The 13,413-nt window shown below is 31.9% G+C and overlaps 1 protein-coding gene across 5 annotated transcripts in view; it reads left to right on the top strand.

Moving 5' to 3' along the window:
- dom (domino helicase) overlaps nucleotides 1-13,413 on the top strand; it is a 689,640-nt gene that overhangs the window by 549,915 nt on the left and 126,312 nt on the right. The window lies entirely within an intron of this gene.

The raw sequence follows: 13,413 nt of genomic DNA, 5'->3' as shown, positions 1-13,413 counted from the left end.
TTTATGATTTTATTTATTTATTTATTTTTTTAAGGAATGCTGCTAAGTCGGCAGTAGGCCTATATTAAGGCAACCTTAAAGAATTGATTACATAAAGTTGGCAATAACAAATTATACAAGATCAGTGACAAAATAAACTTTAATAATTAAAGTGTCCCAGAATAAAATAAAACGTGTATATCTACTCCTTGGACATAATGGGGAACATTTCCGCATTTTATTTGAAAGAATAGTTCAATTATTATTATTATTTTTTTTTTCTAAAAAAATGTGTCCCCTTTTATTCAATATGCTCCATTGCAGTAATTCAATACTACACACATTTGTTGCTACATTGTTTTTACATTCTGTCAGAACTTAAAACAAAAACTAATAGTAAACTATTTACAATATTTACAAGGATGTAAGTCTGCTGACTGAATAGAGTTTATGAATTATTTAAAATTATTAATACTAATATTTTAACTGGAGTAGTATTTTCACTATATACAATATAATACACTGCCGTGAAGTCTAGTGACTTAATAAAAGTGGTGAATTGCTTATAATTATTTTAACATAACTAACTACTACTACTACTGAATACTAATACTAATACTAATCTTAAGTAGAGTAGTTTTTTTTAACTATTTACAATATTTACAGTGATGTGAAATCTATTGATTGAACAAAGTTTCTGAATTCCTTATAGTGTTTTAACAATAGTTTCTCATGTGACACTGGCCATCTATCTTGATTTCTATATATTCCCTTCTTCAGTATATCCCTTTGTTTATTCAGTTTGACACACGAGTATATTAGGTGATCTACAAATTATTATTATTATTATTATTATTATTATTATTATTATTATTATTATTATTATTATTATTATTTGGTAGAAAGAAATCAATTGCATTATATTTACTTAGTGCAATTTTTGCATGGCAAGAAATAGTATTGCAGTTCATAAATGTCCTGGTAACGTAATTTCTGAGTTTTAAAAAAATGCAGAGAATTTTGATAAAATGTAAATCTCTTACAAAATATACTATTAAAGCATTGTATGTTAAAATGCGGAATATTTATACGTACACCAAATAACTTAATTGCGAAAAAAGAATAGAAAAAAGGGATTGTAAAATCAAAACTTGTTGTAAGTAAGACTTACTGTAGAAAACTGTATGCTATGATTGTACTTTGCATCTTTTTTTTTTTTTTTTTTTTTTTTAAATATATTTTGATCTGAGTAAAGTTTATAATCCCATAGGAAAAGTGTAATTTCAGATTAAAAGAATATACAAATTGAAAACATTAAAGAAAAATGTGGCATATTAAAGTTATGTATCTTATTCATATTGTGTTTAAGATAAGAGCATTGCTACTGGACTCTCCACCCATTAACATGTAGTATTCTGTCATGGACAAATTATTATTACTTTCAAGTGTCAAATCACTTAACATGCCAAAAGTAAGGTTCGCGAAGACCACTTAAGAGTTGAGAACAAGATGTAATGTGCTACCATACTCAGTACATGCAAGAAACAAAGAGAAAAGGAGAAGGAAACAGAAAGAGAAATAGTATAAGAAGATGGTAGTGGCGGGGTGACAGTGGCAAGGGTGGTGGAGGCATGAACTAAGTAAAGTAGTGAGAAATAAAGAACTTCGTCCAACAGAATAAATAAATTTAGGTATCACTTCCATCATCAGTTAGATAAAATTTTAATTGATTTTTTTTTAATCCACGTTTTATATGTATTTAAAGAATTAGAAATAATTTTACACAAATATGGTGAAAAATCTAAAGAACATAAATTCAGCATTTAATGTACCTCCATTGTTTGAAATTCAGCATTTAATGTACCTCCATTGTTTGCTAAGTGACTGAATTCACTGATAAAAGTATAAAAAGTTGTAGATGGATGGATGGACGGACAGACAGACTGACTTTATTGTCAAAAATGCATAGACATGGTCAAAAAGTAAACATACATTAAAATATAAAAAAGAGTCAATGAAATATTATTTCATTATTTTAAATGGTTCACATGTGCGTCCTCACTGTAAGGACCAATTGTATTAACATTTTCTTAATGTATTTCCTAAATGTAATAATGTTATTTGTATCTTCGACATCAGCTGGTAGACTATTATAAATCTTTATACCAAAAACCATACAAGTTCTACTAATATTAATATTAAGGTAGTGTACTGGAATACTTGAACTATTTTTGTTACTAGTTTCGTAAATGTGAAAGTCACTATTTTGATCAAGATCCAGAAAGGTTAGTATGAATTAATTCCAATACTTTAAGGATGTATATACCATAATATTATTATATATTATAATATATAAGATATTCTCTACAGGAAGTTTCACTATCAACACCTTCTATGCACCTGATAATGCATTTCTGTGCCACGAAAATGTCATTCAATATGGTTCCAGATCCCCAAAAGCAAATACCATAATTATATGAAAGTCTAGGCTCAACTTGTGCATAATAAAAAGACAGTAACATATCATGATTAATTATAGGCACCGTGCATGGGTCTCAAAATCGTACTGGTGGTACCGCGCAGTGTCTCAATTTCTAATTAACTACAGGCTCGCAGTCATTCACTAGTCATGTGTGATATAGAAATTACATGCGGCTTTCTGCCGATAAAAAGTTTTAATATTAATAAGAAAGGGTTCATTGATTCATAGTGTTCTGCCCAAGGGCAAGTCTTTCACAGCAAACCCAGCAATCTCCAGTCTTTAATTATTTAATAGACTCAGTGGAAAGTTCAGTACTGCTAGAGGAGTGTAAAAATGTAACTACAAAGTTCCTGAAATATCAGTGAAGTTGTTTGATATTTAAATCAGATTTCAGACCATTGAATGAGGGTGAACAGTCATATTACGAAAACATTGATATACTTATATTTGATATCATGATGTGTGTAATATTTATGTGTGTATAATGTCTATAAATTACGTATTTTAATGTGATTTAATTCTAAAAGTAGTCTTAATTACATTTTCTGAATAATGGGCGACTGCAAATTCTCTAAAAATAACACATATGAACAATATCATCAACATATTACCTCTGATTAAGGTTCTGGCTGATACATACATCTGTTATCAGGCTGTACATCTCACTTGACGATATGTGTCAGGGGAAGAACAATATTGTTTGTATGCATATGACGTCTGACTAGTGTAATTTGTAGCTAGTCGGCGATATATGCAATGGAAGGGAAAAGGAACTGGCCACCCTACCCCATGATATTCTGGCCTAGTTGCCTCATAAGTGGTGTCTTGTTGGTATCACTTGTGAGGTTCAGACTTCTCTTTGGACAGTTGAATAAACAACAAAATCAACATGCAGAAGCAGTTCAATTGATAGTTTGTGTAAAATGTTATAATATATATTTTAATTCGCTGAATGCACCTTTCAACATGAATTCGAACACTAGCAACGCTGTAAGTAGTTTCGACTTCTTCAGCTGTTAATTTACCATCGTGCAGATACGGTGGAGTAACAACAATGATTCCTTTATCGGAGAGGTTTGTTATTATTCCGGGAAAACCTGACTTCATCACCACCTACTAATAAAGTCAATAATCCGCAATCAGTTGTTATGAATATGTCACTCGATCTGCCAAGGTAGCATTTAGATTTGAAGGCCACCATCTGATCCACGTTGGATGGCTGTTCCACTTCTGAACAATTAATTGTCACTCTACATTTTTCAATATTGCAGGCATTGTTTCCTGAATACTTTCTCTGCTAGGCCAAAATCCAAAATTACAGTAACCATTGTGGATGTCAACAACATTAAAGTGGCGGTAAAAATACATCATAATTATAATTGTACGATTAACTTTGAACATCAGAATAGCAGAATACGACAATCCAGTTTTCATTTTAATTTGAAAATATGAGTAGACGATTTTCTTTACTAATCTTGCTCTTGGATAGAATTTTTCGAAAGCTTTCGATGTGAAATTCACTAATAAAAATGGCAAAACAGAATATGTATGGTCTACATCTTGGGGCGTTTCGACTATTTATGGTAGCTATTTTTGGGTTAAATGATAGAATTGGAAATATTTCTTATTATGATTCTACGGGTATGATTGTATTTCAATTGGCTGCAATTTTAACAACATATTCAAAACCACATTTGTCACTCCCATTAAGTCTGGTAGTTGTGTCTCATATTTTATTGTAGAATAATCTCGGAAACCTTGCATTTCATTAAACATATCATCAGTTTTTGAACTCTTGTCATAACATTTCTTATGTGACTTCAGTTCGGCATGTAATGGAATAGACACTTGAGTAGACAATTAACACAATTCAACTGTGAAAGAAAAAACAAAATCACTAAGAATGGTTTCGTTTACTTCTGCCTGTATGCCTACTTCACTTCTCGAAATAACACTTGTTGAGCATTCGCCTTCCATAAAACTTTTAAATTTTCATATTTTCTTCTTCTTTTTGCGTCTCTTTCGTACCTTTACGGAGCTAGTTGAGATGAGGCAGTCTTTTTCTTATAATCTCTTAGAAAAATACTGGGAACGGTATGCTAGTTTTGGGTGTGTACTGATCTCGTTCCCAATAAAATGAATACCGTAAATTCTTGTTGCGGGTGTTGGTTTCCAAGGTGAACCATTAACACTTGAAATCAAGAATTAAATATTGATATGAATACATTTAAAAATAAGTATATTATTGTTATTATTATTATTATTATTATTATTATTATTATTATTATTATTATTATTATTTATTTTTGCTAATATTATATGTTACATAATATGTATGTAAAGAACTCAGTAATTATGTACTTTTTTAAATTTAAATTATAAATTCCTGTCGTTGTTAACTTAATAGTTATTTATAAACATAATACTATATGCATTCTATTTTTTATATTAGGCCTAGTATATAATAATACTATGATTACAAGCAGTGTAGCCTTATTTACTTTCGTCTGCGTACTGCATGAATTCACAATTAGCGTCGTTGTGCTTCAAGTTTCTGTTTTTGGGAATGAATAAAAACAATATTGGTGTGTTCCTATAAGCATTACTACACTCAAGAACACAGCAATTTGCGTTACCTTTCCGCATTTTAGGATCATCCATATTTCTAATCATTTAACCTGAGATATTAAGTATATTCATACGCTTCAAACACAGCTCTATCGCTGCTGTCCTGCAGTTAGTAACAACAGTCGCCACCAGAGGAGCTTGCACGGTGCCTATAGTCCTAAAGATTCGAATTTGATAACAAATACTATTAAGTTTCGAAATTAAGCTTATACAGTGGGATCTCCAAGACATGTGATGATCAAATGTAACACCAAAAAACTTAGTAGTGTCCCATTTACGTAAATATTGATTTTGAATAGAAATATGTATGTATTTCATATTTTTCTTTTAAAAATTATGGAAGTGATTATAACCCGTCTTATTAACATTCATATAAAGCAGATTGTTATCAAACCATGTTTTGAAATCTTTCAAGAGTTCACTAACGTTTTCTCTAAAATCCTGTTCGTTTGTGTCTTTAATAATAACAGAAATATCATCAACATACATACACATGAAATAATTTCTTAAATACATGGGTAAGTCGTTGACATATAAAAGAAATAATATTGGACCCAAAATGAAGTCATGAGGAACACCTACATAAATGTGTACAGGCTTGACCCAACACTGAAACCTAAATAATCCATAAAATTATGCCTATATTAAGTGACTTACCAAACTTGAAGACTCCATCCAGCTACATCCCGAATGAAAGTTAATGCATTTTGAATCTTGCGTACAATGTTAACTTTATTCTAGTTCAGTCCATCACACTGTATCAAATGTTTTTAAACACTTATGGTGTTACTTTCAAAACTTCATATTCACTTTTAATTCATACTAAATTGTCAAGAATTTTTTAAGAAGACACTCGCAATGCTACAAAAAGCTAACTACCCTATATTCTCACACAAATGTTCCGCACATGGTTTTGCTTTCTGCTAAAGTATTAATCATTTGAGAGAGATCCAAGTTTTTGACAACTTAATTCTCAATACAAATGTTAGCTAAAGCTCACAAATGGTCGTGGTTCGTTGCAGAGCGCAAATATGTGTTTATTAATTTTAACTTACTGAAGCTATGCTCTCCACTTTCCATTGAGATAGGCATAGACAACAAAATCCTAAGACAACATATTGGGAAAACAATCCACCATGTTGTCTTTGAAAATGAAATTCAAAGATTGAATGGGAGTTTCTGTGCTGTCATTATTCACTACTGCCTCTAAATGTATTAGTTCATTGTAGAGCTCCTGGCCGTTAATATCACTTTGTCCTAAAATCTGATCTAGAAGAGTTTCATGAATGTTAATTCATTTTGACACCAAAGATGAGGCGGCATCACCAATAATTAAATTAAGTGAATGACCTCCAAGAATGCCCTTGGGTACTTATGTAGAATTCTATTTTTCACTCTATTCTTCTTTCCAACCATATTGGCACCATTATCATAATCTTGTCCTCTACTGTTGTTCATATTAAGTCCACAGTTTTCGATCTCCTCTTGAAGTGAAGTAGCTAACCCTTCTCCTGTTGAATCAAATACTCTACAGAAAGAAAGGAAAGTTTCTTAACTTGAATGAGTTCTTCAGTAGAATCAACAAAACTTAAAGTGAATAATAACTGTTCTTAGTGGCTAAAATCAGGTGTATCAATTAAAAATATATAGCTTTCTTAGTCTTGTTGATGATTTCATTCATTACTTGAGTTTCAAGAAGTTGTATGAGCTCATTTTGGACAACCTTATCCAGATAATGGTTATGAATTTCTTTGATTGGATCCTTCTCATGTGTTCTGCCATCATCAGGTCATATTTTCCAAATAGTTGTACAAGGCCTATCAGGTTGCCATTGTTTTTTTGCAAATTGCTTGCCATCGCTTCCCCTGAATGTCAAATTATGCTGAGATAAAAACAATAGTTATTTCAATCATATGTTCTAAAACCCCTTTTATGTTCTGACGCTCTCTGTATTTGACTTTGAAGCTGATCATTAATAGGCCTACCTTTCAGATTACAAATATACTTTTCTGCATCATGTAATTTGCCATAGCATACAAAACGTTCACTTGCAGCCTCATTCTATTTTAAATACTCACCGATGTTCTTCCATTTGTTAAGTCCATTTTCGCCAAGTTGTGATGGAGAATTCCCGAACAATTCAGAGCAAAAACAATAAACCCTATTTTTGTTTCAGAATATTGAAGCCATTGGTGATAACATGTTTCATTATTGGCTAGATTTCTTATGCAATATTACAGAGAAAATCTCCGACTGCGATTTGTTGATTTATTTTCGATATTTTTCGGAGCATCGAATGAAAACCGTGAATCAGGGCCAACTATTTTTTGTGTTCCATATGCATGATCTTGGTCTCGAATTTGAGGTGTGAGACTCGGCCATAGACCTACGTCATTCAAATAATCTATCTGAAGATTATCTGCTAATGAAACAGGTGTTTATGTGTTTTCAGTGTTTTCTGTTTCAGTAGGATAATTGTTATATTCTTGTTCACTAAGATGTGTTTTTGTGTCATCGTTATTAAATGGCTCACTTTGTTTACTATGTTACAGTTATTATCATCACATAATAAGTAACTAGACATGAGTTTAGCACTAGCTCTCATTTCAGCTAAAGCTTTCGCTTTTCGCTTTCTATTATATGCACCAGACAGTTTAGAAATCATTTTCTACTCAGATATTAACACAAATTAAAACAAAACAAACTAGAAACCACAGTGCACAGTTTACCACAATATTTTAAGCACTCACATTAGTAACTGAATATAGTAAACTGGGTTCCAGTCTCACAATAACTGTACAATCGCATTGGGAACTTGTACATTGTTACGTCGTTATGTAAACTTTTACTCGTAAAATGTGAAAGTACATTCGAATTTCATTATATTTAAAAATAGTGATTTTGACGGATTAAGACTAAAGGTGGGCCTCTATTATATTACTTATTTGTCCCAATGTAACATTTTGAAAATTCTCTTTCAAAGTATGTACCTATGTACATACCAGATGTCTTCTTTTGTGTGGACATATCCTCCTTTTTAGGCCTTCTTCCGGGGTCCGGGCAGATTTTTAGAAAATCAAGGAATATCCTTCTTTTCGTAACTTGTATGTCTGATATTTTGAAATTACCTGATTTTACACCTTTTTCAAGTAATTTTCCTGTAGCAGCAGTATCGACAGAATATATTCTTTGCCAACGATCATAACTCTCTTTGCATACAAAATAATACTAAATTCATAATTTGTGCTGTCTTTTTGGGTATTTTGATAATAATTATAGTTCCCTTGGCTTTCATATGTAGTTAACTGTAAAATCATTTTATATTATTAAGTTTTATCATGAATATACTGTAATAAAATAGATATTGACATAATTTTAAGTATAATATAGGCCTAAGCCTAAATCTAAATAGGGTAGATATTTTCTGTCCTCTTTAATAATTATAGTTCTCTTGACTTTCATATGTAGCTAACTGTAAAAGCATTATTATTTAGTTTTATCATAATTATTTTTGTAATATTAACATACTTTTAAGTATGATGTAAGCCTAAATCTGTACTGTAAATATTTTGTAAGAAAATAGATATTGATGTAATTTATAATATAATATAGACCTAAGCTTAAATCTAAGTGCATATTTTCTGTCTCTTTTTTCGAACAATGTCCTCCTTTTTGAAGCTTTGTGTCCTCTTTTCTATCGATGTGAATCTAGTTAACCTATACTTAGGTCGAATTTAAAAATACTTGTCAGACAGTAATGAACCTTACAGCAGTCGCCTATAAGAAGAATTTAGAGTATTTATTGTTGGACATGTATGCAAAGTGACATAAGCTCAATCTGTATAATGAAGAAACATTAAATGAGGAAGGTGCAATGGCAAATGTATGATATAATAAATGAATTACAGTATTTAATTTACTGATGTGAATTAATTTAATAAAGGGTCTCAACTGCTGGAAATAATTTTTACTATAAAATATCAATGTTTAATTTAATATATAATACGAATATGATTTTTCATTATTTTGGTGCCCCTTCAATTTGGCGCCCTGGGCCATGGCTTGGCTGACTCTTGTGCCAGCTCTGAATGAGTACATTTTTAGACCTATATGTATTAATACATTTATTTGTTTTATGTAATATTTCAAGTTAAACTTTTGAATGATACAAGTATTAGATGGCTATATGAGCAAAGAGTGAATTTATATACTAGTAATTCTGCAACGCATAATTCAAATGAGGAGGAATGGAACAATATCACCACAATATTACAGCAGGCAGCCTTTGAAAGCCTTGGGACAAAGAAGAAATGGTTTCGGGTAAGAGGATTACAAATCTGGGATGAGGAAATAGCCAAAGCAATACAAGATAAAAGAGAAGTCTTCCAGAAATATATCGCATTAGGAACTCTCGAAGCAAAAATAGAATATAATAGGAAGAAAATCATTGCAAAACGTGAAACTAGAAAGAGACACAGAGAAAACTGGGATAGATTTGTCTCCAACTTGGAAAGAGATATAACCAAACCCATTTCAAAAACCTACAAAATGTTAAAACATTTAAACAAATATTTAAAAGATAATGCGAAGATTAATGTTATTGATAAACAGATTTGGCTGCGATATTTTCAAAATTTGTGGTCACTCCCCTACGATACTTTACCAACTCCAATATCAAACAACAATGATCCTTGCTATATATCTGAAGATGAATTGAATATAGCCCTTAAAGCTTGTAAAAATAACAAAACTCCAGGTGAGGATGGACTCCCTATAGAACTTTTCAAATATGCTGACAGATCTCTCAAAATTAAATTTCTTAATCTTTTGAACAGAATACTTGAAGGAGAGGCTCCACCAACATCATGGCAAAAAGCTATCATCATCCCAATCTTCAAGAAAGGCAACATCAAAGATTGCACAAACTACAGAGGAATCAGTCTCCTAAATAGTGGATACAAAATTTTCTCAAGAATGACAGCTCTTAAGTTGGAAGCTCACTACAAAACTCTCATTGGTGAAGAACAAAACGGTTTTCGAAAAGGCAGATCTTGCGCAGATGGATATTTTACTTTGAAGATTTTGATCGAAAAACATAGGGAATTTAATAAAGAAACTCACTTGGCTTTTATTGATTATGAAAAAGCTTTCGACCATGTTGACAGAAATAAGCTCTTTCAAATTTTGGCAGATGATTCAGTTCCAAACGCAATTATAAGAACAATTTACGAATTATATAACAACAATATTATCAAAATTACTATTGGATCAGAACATACCGAATGGAGACCGATAAACTGTGGAGTTCATCAAGGATGCCCCCTCTCACCACTTTTATTCAATATATACATCAACTCCATCATCAGACATTGGCGACTAACAATTCATGGAAACATCCTGCTCTTCCGAAATTGTACTCTAGATACATTATTATATGCAGACAATCAGGTTCTTTTTGCTACAAATGAAGACAAGCTGCAGTACTCAATATATACCTGAATATAATAGCACAAAATTTAAATATGAAAATTTCCCCAAACAAAACAAAAATTGTGGTGTTCCAAGGTAAACAGCCAGTTAGGAGTAAAATTTGCATTGGAATCCATACGTTAGAACAGGTAAACTCATTTAAATATTTAGGTTATAATTTGACATATTTACCTGTTACTGATATATCTGAAAATATTCAACATTTTAATGGAGCCTTAAGAACCATCAACAGGTTTTCACAATCACGAAAACCCAAAAACATACCAGGTTAAAAGCATATAAAGTTCTAGCAAGACTTGTCCTCATGTATGGTAGTGAGGCCTGGACTGTCCAAAACTCTCAGATGTTCAATGCCTAACAACTGCGGAAATGAGATTTCTAAGGAGGACTGCTGGCTACAGCTTGCTTGACCACAAAAGGAATGAACTAATTACAAAAGAATTGAAAATTACTCTTATTTATGAACATCTCAACCACTATACACAAAAATGGCTTAACCATGTCAATAGGATAGACCATTCCAGACTCCCAAGACAAATTCTCCGCTATATACCACATGGAAGACAATCTTTGGGACACCCCCTGAAAAGCTGGACGGAGACTGTAACATGCCACTAGACCTAATACCTGCAAGGACGATGATGATGATGATGATGATGATGATGATGATGGTGATGATGTAATATTTCAACATATTGATATCTATTTTCAAGATACGAAGCAAACCATTTTATTACCACACCACAAATACCATATCTTTCAAATTTAGTAAGAAGAAGTTTGTAATTTACACAATCAAAAGTTCCACTAAGATCGCAAAAAAATTTCAACTTTGAGGTTTGTCATTATCAAGAACAGACCAAATTTCGTTCCAGGTGCATTCTGAAATTAAAGGACTAACAGCGAGATTTTTCTCCCATCTTCCATTCTATAACCAGCACTTAATTTTCTGAAATAAAATTTATTCGTTTGGCTAAAGGAAATTAATGAGTGATTATACAATATCTGAATATAAAAAATAATTGATAAATTCCTTTCATGAGAAACATATGAGGTATGAACTCTCTGTACAATTTAAGTATCAAGATTGAAATGAGAATACTGCAGTAGACACTGAAAAAATATATATATATATATATATATATATATATATATATATAAAATAATAATAATAATAATAATAATAATAATGTTTTATAAATGTATATTCATTCAGATATATCATATACTTCCAAGGGGACAAACAATGAAATACTTATGATTAAAATAAATATAAACATACATATCTGCAAACTTGTTATTAGGTTTGTATTTTCAATAACAGTCGAATTACGAAATAATTTGTTGCTGTATTCAGTGTTTCTTTTTAGTTAAATTAATTTTCCATAGTTTCTTTGTTACATATGCAAGAAGCATTTCAACTCGAAAGCAAGAAAAACTAAGTTTCCATCAAGAAACTAGACCTACCACATGATATCTCCAACAAATCTACTAAGCCTGTCAATGTTCAACATTTACGAAGAAAACTGAGAGAACAAGAATTCGATAGATGGTTCTCCTTACCTCAAAAGGGAAAAGGAGTAATTCTATTCAAAGACTTCATGTCAGCCAACAGATGGGTAAATAGACCAGAAAATCTTATAAGCAGTGAAGTGAATGGAAGGATGGCCTTAAATTAACAGCTCATGTATATCCTGTACGCCCTCTACCAGGGCGATCTCAAGGTGGAAACCATTGTCGGCATTGCCACAATGAGATAGAATCTATTGCGCATGTCTTGGAGTTTTGCCCTTTTAGTAAGACATTGAGGAATACCCGCCATTACAATATAAGAACATCAATTCCTGACGCCTTAAAAAAAAACAGTACCTTGTATAAGAAGAGGTACATGGGATATCACAAGATGGGTCTTGTAGAAAAATAGACATGATCACTATTTCACCTGACAAATTATCTACAGGGTATATAATTGACCCCACAATAAGAACAGAGACTACTGCCAATCAACCAATCAGTGGCGCCAACTTATATGGACCCATGGGGCCTGAGCCCACCCAATAATTTGTTGTGCTATTATTATTATTATTATTATTATTATTATTATTATTATTATTATTATTAATGAGATTTATTTATTTTAACTTAAAACTAAAGTGTTTGAGCCCACCCAATGTTTTCCAAAAGTTGGCGCCAGTGCAACCAATTGAAGTTCATAATGAGAAATGTGCTATCTGTGAACCATCAGTATTGTACTTCAAGGAGAAATACCATCTGTCGTCCATTAAAGTTATAGGTTTAATGATTGGTGCGAAGGGAACAATATCTAGTACCTTTGTTACATCCTGCAGGAAATATGGCCTCTCAACAGAATTCATTAACTCTATAGCTAGTTCAGCCCTGAAAAGTTCTCTAACCATCTTGAAAAATCACTTATATTCGAATTAATCTTTGTTAACCTTTTCTACTTAATCATTACTATTCAGTTTCTTGGTTAATTCATGTTATTGCCTCCTGATTATAATATTTTATATATGTATTATGCCTTCTTCTTACATTTCTCTCGTCCACACCTGTGGAGTAACAGCGCGTCTGGCCGCGAACCAGGTGGCCCGGGTTCGTTTCCTGGTCGGGACAAGTTACTTGGTTGAATTTTTTTCCGGGGTTTTCCCTCAACCCAAGATGAGCAAATGCTGGGTAACTTTCGGTGCTGGACCCCGGACTCATTTCACCGGCATTATCACCTTCATCTCATTCAGATGCTAAATAACCTAAGCTGTTGATAAAACGTCGTAAAATAATCAATTAAAAAAATATATTTCTCTCTTATATTGTAC

This window comes from Periplaneta americana, chromosome 14 (genome assembly GCF_040183065.1).
Source record: "Periplaneta americana isolate PAMFEO1 chromosome 14, P.americana_PAMFEO1_priV1, whole genome shotgun sequence".
Classification (NCBI taxonomy): domain Eukaryota; kingdom Metazoa; phylum Arthropoda; class Insecta; order Blattodea; family Blattidae; genus Periplaneta; species Periplaneta americana.
The sequence above is the reverse complement of the archived record's forward strand: the minus strand, read 5'-3'. Positions and strand labels throughout refer to the sequence as shown.